The following is a 12,469-nucleotide window of genomic DNA, read 5'->3' as shown; positions in this document are numbered from 1 at the left end:
CAAATTTATTATTTAATATATTTAATTGTGATTTAAATATCAACCCTATAAATAGAGAGCTAAGGAATGTAATATGCACAAGAGAAGAGAAGCTCAGAGAGCAGATAGTAGAAAGAGAGAAGGAAGAGAGTGAAAGGAAGAGAGAGTTGTAATTTTCCAGCGAATAGTGAATTTGTGGTGTGTGTGCTCCGTGGACGTATGTCGATATTGACCGAACCACGTTAAATTTCTGGTGTCACATATTTCTAGTTGCTCACAAGTTCCTAACAAGTATTATACTATTATATATATTTTTAAAGAAAGTTGTTTCCTTAAAACTTGTTATTAAAAAATATTTTTGAAAAAACTTAAACAAATGCAATTTTTTTAAAACTTTTTGAGCTTTTAATAGATGTTAAAATTACGTAGGTTTTATATTGACTTGATATACATGAGTGAATAACAACTTGATTCGAAAGTTTGAGATATTAGGTTTTGAGTCCGTCTGATATTTAGTTTTTCGATCTAAGATAACTCTCATAAGTGAAATTTTCAACATACTCTCCCTTAATCGTGAATCTCTATAACTCTTCCTTGAATGAGAACCATGTCCCTCTAACAGTTGTTTGAATGAAGACTCAATTTTTGAAATTTTTTATTTTAATTGAAAGATGAGATTAGTAAATTTACTCTTTACTCCACTTCTCTATTTACGGGAAAAAAAGTCCTATATAATGGTATTATGCAATCATAACATAAAAAGGTACTTTTTAAAGTTTGAAGAATGTGAAATTTTCAATTGAAAGATGAGATTAGTAAAATTTTTTTTAAGATTTTTTTTTTCAAAAGTCATCTAGTAGTAAAACATTTTATAATGGTATCATGCAATTATTACTAATTTTAAAAATTGACATTTTGAATTGTAAATATTTATCTTAGGTAATTATTTAAAAGTGATTATGTAAGTCAAAAATATTGAACTTACTTTATGAAAGTCATCTTCCTTTTTTTTTTTTTTTTTTGTGGGTTAAAAATATGCATTATTTTTAAAAATGGATGGCTTCTTTTTTTATTTTTTTCCTTTTTCTAATCTTGAAAAATGAATGGACTCAAGGTTAAAGCAAGTGTTGTGAACATTGAGGACCTAAGAACAAGTTATCCTATTTTTTATTTTTTAAAAATATAAAAAAGGTGTTGATGTGATCAATTTGAAATCTTAGAAAATGCCTGTAATATTTTTCAAACTTTAAGGTACGTTTTTGTCTTTTTCCCAAACTTAAGAGAAGATGAGTGTCTTTTTTCCCAATATTTTGAGCAAAAGTCGCTTACCTCACTTCAAGTTTGACAAAAAGATAGAAACTTTCTTTATCAAAAATGTAACAGATTTCCCTTGAGATTTTAAAAAATAACACAAATCTTTCTTGAAATTTTCCAAAAAGACACAAACATCTCCTTAAAAAACTTATATTTTTATATAATGCAAGTAAAGGTTTATGTCTTTTTGCTTGATATTATTTTAGTTTTTATTTTTCATTTTAGTTGCATTACAAGAAAAAAAAATCAAGTAATTATTTGCATATGTTGTTAGCTTCCAATTTCTATTATCGGGTTTCAATCGTTTTAATACAAAATTGAAGAAAAAACTACTAATTTCTTAATTATAATGGCAATCTATTGCCACAATACTAGAATTTATTGTTGTGGATTCATTAATTAAAATACTTTTTTTTTATCTATGATATTCTATATTTATTTCATATTTAAGTATCTTATACATTTATGGCATGAATTCATTATGCATAAATATGTTATATGAGCTATATAATATTAAACACTCACTATCATTAATGTAATAGGATTAAAATTTTAGGTTTTATTTTGTATTGTTTTTGTTTTTGCTTTTTTATATTTCTCTATGGTAAAGAAAATAGAATATGAAAAGGTATTTATTTAGGTTATTAGTTTTCAGTTTTCTCTTTCTGTTGTCAGTTTCATCTATTTACGGAAAAATAAAAAGAATTAATATTTTTCAATTGTTTTGGCAAACTAATATCAGAATATTTTAATATCTAGAATATTTTAAAAAAAATATATAATTCATTTTTGTACATGATTCTTAATTAAAATAAAAATAAAATTATCATGTGTGGTTAAAACATAGTTAGTTTATGGAAAATATCTTCTTTTTAGTCTAAAATATGCATTAATTATGCTTCAATGAACATAAACTTAGGAAAAGGGTTATTACATTAAGGATCTAAAAATGAGTTAGTATTGTTATTGCTGGAGCTAAGAGACGCTGAGTTGGAGACACGCATGAGGAGATAAAGCAGTTGAGCTAGAGACACGCGAGAGGAGAGTTGCAAGCTAGACATTTATCCACCATTTATCTCCATTTATTTCATAATTGTAAACCTCCCAAATTTGTTATTTAATGTATTTAATTGTATTTAAATATCAGCCCTATAAATAGAGAGCTGAGGAATGTAATATGCACAAGAGAAGAGAAGCTCAGAGAGCAAAGAGTAGAAAAAGAGAAGGAAGAGAGTGAGAGGAAGAGAGATCCCCTGGAGTACACCCCGAGTCCTGCAAGCCTTACTTATTTATCTCTTTTCAGGTGGCTGTGATTAGGGATTGTAAAAGTCATTCAATTTTTGGCTACAACAGTTGGCGCCGTCTATGAGAACTTCTTGAGAGGTTTTCTCTTTCAATTCTTGATCATGACTACATCAAATAATTGAAGGTCGATGCATTGGCTCGATTGAGATTGTCTAAAATGCCACCATATGACACCTAGATGTACTTGATGTCATTCGATCCATCACCGATCGAGACCCTACCCAGTGCAAACTCTTCATTTGCGATCTTGGATGGGACACTACCATCAAGAACCTCCGCAATCTCTTCTCCACCTACAGTGACATCGAAGAAGCCGTCGCGATCCTTGGCAAGGTCACCAGGAAAAGTAAAGGGTACGAGTTTATTATGTTCAAGCACATCAATGGTGCTTTGCTCGCGTTGAAGAAGCCAAGTAAGAAAATTGACGGATGAATAACCGAAACCTAACTTGCGATATTAGGAAATTCCGAATCTAATGTGAATCTAACTACAATTGATGTTTCTATACGCAAGATTTATGTAGCCAACGTGCCTATTCTCAAGGTATATTTTTTTTCCATCATACAATAATAATTCTAAAAAAAATAAATAAATCGATGCCACAATTCCAACACTTGAAGAGCTCCGTCTTAATGGCTAATAATAATTAATAGGACGTTCAAGTTATTTAATTGATTGAACAATGACCTATACACCAAATGCATAGTGGGGTCATAATAGCTGCACTGCTAGTCAAATAAATAAAGCCAAGCTTTGAAATTCCAATGGGTTGGTTAAACGCACCATAGGGTCGACAATAATGACTCTTACACATTTATGTGCGCTGAACAATGCTCTGAACAATGAATTTGAAATTGCAATTGGAAATTGCAACGCACACTGAAATTACACAATTTTAGCAACTGCAATCGGCAAAACCCCAAATAGCAAAACCAAACTCCTTAGCGACATTTTGTCAAGCACCTGGAGCCCAATTAGCCAAACAATCCACACCATAATCAAAACAAATAGTAGCAAAATCACCGTCGTCAATGGTAAACATCTCGCAGATCTAAATCTTAAACTTCAATCTGCCACTACACTAACAACCCCATGTCCAAAAAATCCAACATGGGACTCACAAATCAACTGAGATACAATCGAATAATCTGAGTTTATAGACCCCACAGATGACATAGACAACACGAAAATAGTCTGTGAAATCTATAACATTGCACGCTTACCTGCAGTTCCTTTTGCCGCAAATGATCAAACACTTGGTGCATACACGTCCAAACCCTTTAAAACAAATCCGTCTCAAACCGATTTCGAATCCTAACTGATATTGAAAATACCATAACTCATATCTTTGACCCTAATGAAATCAAAACTATAAGTGTGATGATCCAAATATATATATATATATATATATATATATATATATATATATATATATATATGACTGAAACACAATAATAATAAAATAATAAAAATGGTCATTAAGTTAATATCAATACAGAAGTGTTTTTCTGTAGGATCTTTGACTCCATGTTTGATGCCTAAGAAAGACATTGTCTTAGCGAGTGTTCAGAGACCATTGCGGCTCTGTTGCTCCCTCGAGGTTGGCCTGGTCAAAATGGAATTTTATAGGATAAACAGGGTAGACACTGTTTATATACGTCAATAAGTACATAAAATAATGTTTTTACTGACATAATTTGTAGAAATATATGATAAAATAATAATAATATAAGTATCATATGCGGGGCCCACAAGACTGTGTGGGGCCCACATGAGTCTCAAAGCCGTGTGGAGGTTTACCCGAATCTCGAAGCTGTGTAGGACTCATAAAATCGTATGAGAATTATTGGAGTTACGTAGGATCCGTTTGGGTCTTGAAGTGGTGTGGGGCCCACAAGACCATGTGGGGCCCACGTGAGTTTTCAAAATTCAAATTTAATTCTTATTCAAAAATAAATAATAAAATAAATAAATACTAAAAATGGTTTAAAATTAATAACAATGATAATAATAATTAAGAAAAATAATAAAATAATAAAATAATTAATTAACTAATTGATTACTTAATTAGGTAAGTGATTAATTAAAAATTTATTTAATGAAAATAGTGGTAAGCACTCCCACATGGCCTCCATCCCCATCTCATACTCAACCCATACCTTACCCATCCCTTGCCCATTCTTTAATTTTAAAAAATTATAATTTTACCCATCTCCCCACACTTTTATAAATTTCATTCCTTCCCCAAAATTTTCCTATAAATAGGGAGCTCTCAACCTTCATTTTTCACAACAATTTTCCAAGAAAGAGAATAATTAGTGAGTGAAAGAATTTGTGGTGGAGAGAATTTTTGAATAAGTTCTCAAGCACCCACCCTTTCCGATCTCATATCTTAGAGATAGTTACAATGTTCGTAAAGAAGAAGGTAAGTAAATTTTGATTATGTTAGTTTTTTTTATTTAAAATTTATACCCGAGTTTATTTTATAAGTAAATTTCAATTATATTAATTAGTTCCACAAAATTTCCATGAGTTTATTTTTACGCATATTTAATTATACCAATTCTATCTTTAATATACTTGCATCTATTTTTGGGTTAAGAAATGTTCTAATCCCCTTGGGTAAATTTTCAGCATTTCTTTCTATTCAAAAATAAAATTATATATATTTTTAACACAAAAATTGTGTGGCATGAGTTTATTTCTACGTTACATTTTTTATGTAAATATGAGTAAAGATGAGATTTTCACGATATTATTTTAAATTGCACAAATTATAATAAGATGATTTTAAAACCCCTTATGGCAACGAAAGTTCAAAGTTACAGATGTTCGGAACCACAGCTTAAAGTTTAAACGGATCAGAGTGCACCCACATTGTTTACAGAGTGGTTATTTATGTTAGTGGATTTCTCCTGGGTGCACACCTGGTTCCGGACCAGGACTTAATAAAGAAAATCTCACTTAAAGTTTACATATGTTGATTTAGTTTGGTCGGCCAGCCAGCTAAGTCCAGTCTTCGGACCGCACAACCCAGTCATGGGAGTAAACATGACCTACGGCAAACAGGCCTAAGGGTGGTTTTTACAATATATGTTTATACATAGTTAATTACGTATACAAAGTCACTGATGATTTGAAGGAAAAGTGTAAGTTTACATGAAAAGGATCATTCTAGTGCTTAAATGACGATCTAAAGAAAACGTATAAGGAAAAGTATATATATATTTATCATTAAATATTTATACAGTTTTAAAGTTAAAAGTTTAATTTAACAGTTATAGTATATGATTATAAAATTTTACTGTTATAATTGATGGTAAAAGTTTTATGCAGAAATTTTTTAAATTTATATTTATTTTAGAGGCAGTTTTGAAGTTATAATATTAAATATTATTTTACAAAATTTTAAAAAACTCATTTTGGCCACACACTAATAATAATTTTATTTACTTACTGAGCGTCGTCTCACTCCAATCATATTTTTATTTCAGATAACTCTGAAGAGCATGTTGGAAATCAGACTTAGCAAGCATGCGGGTGGGGATAGAAAAATAAGATTGTTTAGAAATATTAGTATGATGTCAGATATTTATGTTTGTGTAATTTTTCTTTTTTAAAATAAATGATTGTAATATTGATAATTAGGGCTCTGGTTTAATAATAATTGAGTTTATTTGCTTCCGCTGTAAATCAATAGTAAAAAGTTAATATCCCAGACCCCTCGAGGTTGGAGTGTTACAGTAAGAACCTGTCGAATTGAACAACCATCTCAGCATCATAAATTACCAAAAGGTTACTAAATATAGGGACACTTATAGGTAAAAGCATGGAAATTGTGGATACAATGATTAGAAGAAGAATTAATATAATTTACCTTCAAGAAACTAAGTGGGTGGGGGAGAAAGCTAAAGAAATCGATAAATCAGGATTTAAACTTTGGTACACTGGAAAAGAAAAACATAAGAATGAAGTAGGCATTATTATAGACAAAAACTTAAAAGATAGCGTTGTGGATGTAACTAGTGTAAGGGATAGAATTCTAACAATCAAGATGGTATTAGGACAAGAGATAATAAATATCATCAGTGCTTATGCTCCTCAAGTTGGCTTAGCAGAAAATCTTAAGAGACAATTTTGGGAAGATATGGATAGTATTATACAAGGCATACCCAGGACTGAGAAAATATTTATAGGATGAGATCTGAATGGACACGTTGGAAGAAATAATAAAAATTATGAGAGGATACATAGAGAATATGGGCATGGATACAAAAATGAGTCTGGGGAAATGATCTTAGACTTTTCTATGTCATATGATTTTAATATAATGAATACTTGCTTTAAGAAACACTTAATAACCTTTAAAAGTGGACAAAATAAAAGTCAAATAAATTTTTTTTTTTAACTAGGAGGGTAAATGGTTTATCATGCAAGGATTGTAAAATTATTCCAGGTGAAAGCCTAACCACACAACATAGAGTCTTAGTGTTAGATATATGTATTAAAAAATGGAAGAAAAATGATAAAATAAACCAGTATAGGAGAACTAGATGGTGGAACCCAAAAGAAGAAAATATAATAAAATTTAAAAATAAAATGATCAAAGATGGGGATTGGACCTTAGAGAATGAGATAGATACAAATACTCTTTGGAATAAATTAGCTAGCTTTATTAAAAAGATAGCAAAAGAGATTTTAGGTGAATCAATGGGAAGATTCTCGAATAGCAAAGAAAGTTGGTGGTGGGATAAAGATGTACAAAAAATCATAAAGACCAAAAAAATTTGGTATAAAACGTGGCAAAAATGTAGAAATAAAGATAACTTTGAAAAATATAAGAAGGAAAGAAAAGATGCAAAAAGGGCCGTTAGTCAAGCTAAATATAGATCATTTAATAGTTTGTATGATAGATTAGGTACAAAAGAAAGAAAAAGAGATATATTTAAACTTGCTAAAACTAGAGAAAGGAAGAGCAAGGACTTAGGAAATGTAAAATGCATAAAAAGTGAGGATGATATTGTCTTGGTTAAGGACGAAGATATTAAAGAAAGATGGCGAATTTACTTTAGTAAGTTGTTTAACGAAAACCAAATAGAAGACTTAAACTTAGAATTGTCAAATGAGGAAAAGACTAAAAATATTAGATTTATTCACAAAATTAGAATTAATGAAGTTAATTTTGCACTAAAAAAATGAAAAATGGGAAAGCTATGGGACCAGATAACATCCCAATTGAAGTTTGGAAATGCTTGGGTGATAATGGAATTATATGGTTAATTAATTTATTTAATACAATTGTAAAAACTAAAAAAATGTCAGATGAATGGAGGAAAAGTACTTTAATACCTATATACAAAAATAAAGGAGATATTCAAAATTGTAATAACTATCGTGGAATTAAACTTATAAGTCATACGATGAAACTATGAGAAAGAGTAGTTGAACAAAGATTAAGATTAGAAACGAAGATCTCAGAAAATCAATTTGATTTTATGCCTGGGAGATCTACCATAGAAGCTATTTATCTTTTAAGAAAATTAATGGAAAAATTTAAGGAAAAGAAGAGGGACTTGCATATGATATTTATTGACCTTGAGAAAGCATACGATATGATACCTAGGGAAGTTCTATGGTAGGTTTTAAAAAAAAAATGGTATATGTTGTAGGTATACTAATGTCATTAAGGATATGTACGATAGAGTAATGACTAGTATAAGGACTATAGATGGAGAAACTAGAGAATTTCCAATTACCATAGGTATATATCAAGGATCTGCTTTAAGTCCTTATCTTTTTGCTTTAGTGATGGACCAATTGACTAAAAGTACTCAAAAAAAGGTTCCATGGTGTATGTTGTTTGCAAATGATATTGTATTAATTAGCGAAACTAGGGATGGAGTAGAACCTGAGTTAGAATTATGGAGAGAAGTTTTGGAATTTAGAGGCTTTAGGATAAGTAGAAATAAAACATAATATATGAAATTTAATTTTAGTAATGATAAGAGGAATATTGGAGACAAAGTTAAACTTGATGATGAAGAAATAAATAGCACTTGTAGATTTCGATACCTTGGATCTGTTATGCAAGCTGAAGGAGAAATTGAATATGATGTAATGCATAGAGTTAAAGCAGGTTGGGTAAAATAAAGAAGTGCTTCAAGTGTACTATGTGATCGTAGAATACCCTTAAAATTGAAAGGGAAGTTTTATAGGACAACTATACGACTAATTATGTTATATGGATCGAAATGTTGAGCGACGAAGAAGCATAATGTCCAAAAAGTAAAAGTTGCCGAGATGAGGATGCTTAGATGGATGAGTGGTATAACATTGAAAGATAAATTAAGGAATGAGCATATTCGTGGTAAGTTAGGTGTAACTCCTATAGAAGGTAAGATAAGGGAGGGACGACTCAGATGGTATGGACACTTGCAACGTAGGCCTTATAGTGCACCTGTGAGGAAGAGTGACTTAGTTATTATGGGGGGCAGTAGAAGGGATAGGGGTAGACCTAAAATAACTTGGGAGGAGATAGTGAGTAAGGATTTAATATCTTTGAATCTATCAAAAGAAATGGCCCATGATCGCATAAATTGGTGGAAAAGGATTCATATAGCCGACCCCATTTAGTGGGACTAAGGCTTGGTTTTGTTGTTGTTTGTTGTTATTGTTTACTGAAGATATAACCCAAAAGATGAGCACAGCTCATTAGGTAAGGAAGAGTCGACCCAACTAATGAGCAACGCTCATGAGGCTAGAATACTGCTCAAAAAATGAGCACAGCTCATTAGGCAAGGAAGAATCGGCCCAACTGACGAGCAACGCTCGTGAGAGCAGAAGACTGCCCAAAAAATGAGCACAACTCATTACGCAAAGAAGAATCGGCCCAATTGATGAGCAACGCTTGTGAGGCCAGAAGATTACCAAAAAAATGAGCACAGCTCATTAAGCAAGGAAGAATAGGCCCAACTGACGAGCAACGCTCATTAGGCCAAAAGATTGTCCAAAAAATGAGCACAAGTCATTAGGCAAAGAAGAATTGGCCCAACTGACGAGCAACGCTTGTAAGGCTAGAAGACTGCCCAAAAAATGAGCACAACTCATTAGGCAAAGAAAAATCGGCCCAACTGACGAGCAACGCTCGTGAGACCCAAAAACAACCCAAAATATGAGCACAGCTTATTAGGCCAAAAATGGCAAAAAAGAAAAGCACGACTCATTAAACCACAAGCAGCTCAAAATGCCTCAAGAAGAGCTGCTCGACCAAAAAAAAAAAAAACAACAACAACAACTTTCGAACTTTGGAAGCCAACTTCAAAAAATTCAAAACTGAAGGGGAGACAACTGATATACCCCAAATATATCACTTACCATAAATCTAGAGGAGACTAGAACCCATCATTGATGAGGGCAGTTACCACCTAAGTCAACTGCTCAGTTAGAGTAATTGACGTCAGCTCCTTGATGACCAAAGCAATCTACGTCAATGTTATAACAATCGGAGTGATTTACGTTTGTACCATAATTCGCCAATAAATGACACATCACCCTTGAGTCAAACTTCATCACTATAAATAGGGATTCAGAGAAGAGGTTAAGTTATCTCATTCAAAACTCTACTTTACTGTTGTATAAAAAACCTCTCAAGTCAATCCCTAACTTAGGCATCGGAGAGATCCCCCAGAGTACACCCCGGGTCCTCAAAGTCTTACTTATTTATCTCTTTTCAAGTAGTCGTGATCAAGGATCATGAAGATCGTTTTATTTTTGGTTGCAACACGTATTATACTTAACTTTTACTTATTTATTTTTAAGAAGAGATGGTACAAAAAAAACAAAAAAACAAAAAAGGAAATTTAAGAAAGAGAAGTTCAAATTGACTTGCAAAAGAAAGGTCCACTTCATTGTGGGCTTCTTGTCGCTGAGGATGTGTCCTCACATAATAATTTGCATAATGCGTGGAGCTTGGTGGAGTCTTCCTATTCATTTTCTAGGAGGCCAACCTTACCAAACCCCCAAACTATGACTCTGCAAGCTTTTACAATTTTAAAACCCTAATTCAATTATTTGTCCCTACTGATTTGACCAGAAAATTAAACCACGTGGCCCATGTTTATCATATTTTACACATGGGTTGAAAATTCTTCAATCTTCAATATTCACATTTTTTCGCTCGCCTATTTTGACCTTCGTGAGTTTTGATAAAAAAAAGACTAACCTCCTTGAGATTTCAAAATTTTCAGAAGCCGCTTAAGGTCTATTTAGACTTTAGATTAAGGATTTATATGGAGAAAGTAAATGGAAGGAAAATAAAGAGAAAACTCATTTTTCTGTATATTTTTCTTCTCTGTTAGATATTATCAAAAATGAAAGTTAGCTTTAATAGGATTAAAAATTATGAAAAATGAAGTATTAGTGATGAGCAAAATCAAAATTTTGTTTATAAATTTGATATGATTTTTATTTTCTTTCTTATTTTTCTTGATAATCAAACATGAAAATGAGGATTAATTTATATTTTCCTTTCCTTTCCTTAATATTTTTTAAATTCCAAATGGGACCTTAAGGTTTTAAGAATTTCAGAGACCTTCCCAAAATTTGCCGAAAAGACACAAATCCCCACCCCCCTCAAAGCAAGTTTATGTCATTTTTGAAACTCAGGAAAGGGTAATGGAATTCTTAAAACCTCAGGGAGTGAGTGTCTTTTGTCCTTAAATTAATTGCATAATAAGATATACCTTTTGTTCTCATTACAAAAAAAAAAAAAGTTTTACATAGAAAACAATAATAATTTTTCAAAATGCTAATTTTCCAGTTATAAAATATCATAACTAAATTCTTAATGATTAGTAGAAAATATACTAATACTTAAAGGTAATATAATTAAAAGGTAGAAAAATGCATACCAACATTGATCACTTTTAATTTTTGTGGTCAACAAATAATGCTAGTTAACATAGTATTAAAAAGCAGACTTGTTGAAACCTACAAAAGTAAACTTATATATGATATAATATAAATTCTTTAGATTATTACATCTCACATTTCAAAATTTCTGATGAAATTAATTTGTTGTCATGCTAATATTATTAATAATGATAGAATTATTTAAATATGTCACATTGAAAAGCATAGTCTAGCAAAATGTTGAAGCTACAGAGTAAACCTATTTATAATATGGTGCATTATGTTTACATAAAATATAATTAAAATTTTAAGCAACAGCTACAAGTCATTGATAAAAAGTATCATAACTAAATTATATGCAATAGAAGCTATTGGTAAAGAAATATTAGAAATTACTTAAAAAGTTTTTTTGTCATCTTAGTAAAAAAAAATTATTAGCGTCGTCAATCACATACAAACAATATCTTGCCGTGCACGATTTAGATTGTGATCAAAATGAATTGTTTGTAAATAACTTCAAGCTCAATTTAATTTCAGTTTGACTTGAATTTGAATTACAATGAGTTGGACCTTAATAAGCTTAATAAGCTTGAACTCAAGAAATGACTTCGTTGGTTTAGTAGGTTTGTGAACACGCACATAGGTGAACTCTTTGTATAAAATAATTAGTAAACGGCATATCTCATATGAGATTATAATTTAATAGTTTTAAATAATATACTTAGATATAATGCTGTGAAGATGTTCTCCAAAATAAATCGGCAATAAATTAGCATAAATTAAATTATTAATTATATATTTAGGACCCACAAATTAAATAAATTATTCATTATTATATTAAAATATATTAAAATTTATATATTTACATAGTATTTTACTAATATATATATATATATATATATATATATATATATATATGCTTCTTCTTTCCTTTTTTATTTTGTTATAAATTCTTAGTATA

The sequence above is a fragment of the Malania oleifera genome, chromosome 12 (genome assembly GCF_029873635.1).
Source record: "Malania oleifera isolate guangnan ecotype guangnan chromosome 12, ASM2987363v1, whole genome shotgun sequence".
Classification (NCBI taxonomy): Eukaryota; Viridiplantae; Streptophyta; class Magnoliopsida; order Santalales; family Ximeniaceae; genus Malania; species Malania oleifera.
The sequence above is the reverse complement of the archived record's forward strand: the minus strand, read 5'-3'. Positions refer to the sequence as shown.